At 42.4% G+C, this 1,442-nt stretch overlaps 1 non-coding gene across 1 annotated transcript; it reads right to left on the bottom strand.

The window, feature by feature from the left end:
* Positions 1-1,102: 1,102 nt before the first annotated feature.
* Positions 1,103-1,209, bottom strand: LOC145096433 (small nucleolar RNA R71). Its single transcript, XR_013703843.1, has one exon. It is a non-coding gene; the product is annotated as a small nucleolar RNA R71 (small nucleolar RNA).
* Between the last annotated feature and the right edge of the window lie 233 nt (positions 1,210-1,442).

Here is a 1,442-nt window from a genome sequence, read left to right on the forward strand (position 1 = left end):
TGCCGTTCCCTGTGATCGATACCCTGCTTATTTAGCTATACTACAATTGATAGGTTCACTGCCTTTTGTGTGTTATTTGATAATTAAAAGTAGGTTTAAAACTAAGTGAGTCTACACACATCAAGTTTTTGGCGCCGTTGCCGGGGAACGGTTCTAAAATTAATATTAAATTCTAGTTTAATCGATCCTTTGTGTGGGATTTATCTTACACAAAGTTATTTACAAAGTAATTCAGTAAGTAGAATTAGTTTATAAAAAATTCGTTTTTTTTAGAATAACTAGAAATTTTCTTTTCTGTTTTTGCCTTGAACTCGTCGAGTGCACTCGTGCTGACTCGGCGAGTACATCGCTGTTTCAGTCTTTATTTTTTTTCGTTTTTGTTCTTTTTACGCGTTCTGTTTCTTTTGTTTTGTTTGTTTACAGTTGTTTCATGACCCGAGGATCTGATACACCTCTGGTCCCTCCGTTGGAAGACCCGGAATCCGCACTAAGAAAAAGCAAAGGAAAAGCCGTTGGAGAAACCACATCTTCAAAGAACTCACCACTGAAAAACTTAAAATCTGTTTTCAGCAAGAAGAAGAGCAGCAAATCAGGAGCATCCAGTGCCTCGTTGACAGTTGAAGAACCAATTCAAGAAGATACCGAGTACGAGACCGAGGAAGAAGAAGAGCATACTTACGAGCAAGAAACCGATTCCGAAGAAGAGTTAGCTATCACAATGACTAACATTGATGAAGTCCCCATGGGGGAATGGAAGAAAATGATGCGTGATGACACCGGGCCGGGGCTTGTGCAACCCGCAATTCCCGCGACCGCTACATTCGAACTAAAAGGCCATATTCTCGTCCAACTCAAGGAGATTCCTTTTTACGGGAAGGATCACGAAGATGCTTACAAGCACTTGGACGAAGTGAATGATGTGGCCGATTACTTCAACGTCCCGAATGTTCCACGCGAGACCCAACTTCTTCGCATGCTTCCTGTCACATTTAAAGGAGTTGCAAAAGATTGGTTAAAGTCACTTCCTCCCGGATCGGTCACCACATGGGCCAAGATGAAAGAAGAATTCATAGACCATTTCTGCCTGCCCTCCAAGATAGCCAAGCTAAAGAAAGACATTGCCAACTTCGAGCAACAACCCGGAGAATCTCTTTATGAAGCTTGGGAAAGATACAAGAGCCTACTTAGAAATTGCCCACACCATGACCTTAATAGCCAACAAGAGGTCTCCATCTTCTATGATGGAGTCAATGTCACCACAAGGCAATTGCTTGATTCTCAAGGCCCGCTCACAAAGAAGGCGCCCCCGTTAATTAAAGAATTAATTGAAGAATTCTCTAAGCACTCTAGAGAATACCATAAACCGAGAAACGAAGTAAGTCGTGGGGTAGTGAACGCGGCAAATGATAGCATGGCGGCGGTGATAGCTAAGCTTGATAGTC

This window comes from Lactuca serriola, chromosome 3, assembly GCF_051521515.1.
Source record: "Lactuca serriola cultivar US96UC23 chromosome 3, Lser_US96UC23_V15, whole genome shotgun sequence".
Taxonomy (NCBI): domain Eukaryota; kingdom Viridiplantae; phylum Streptophyta; class Magnoliopsida; order Asterales; family Asteraceae; genus Lactuca; species Lactuca serriola.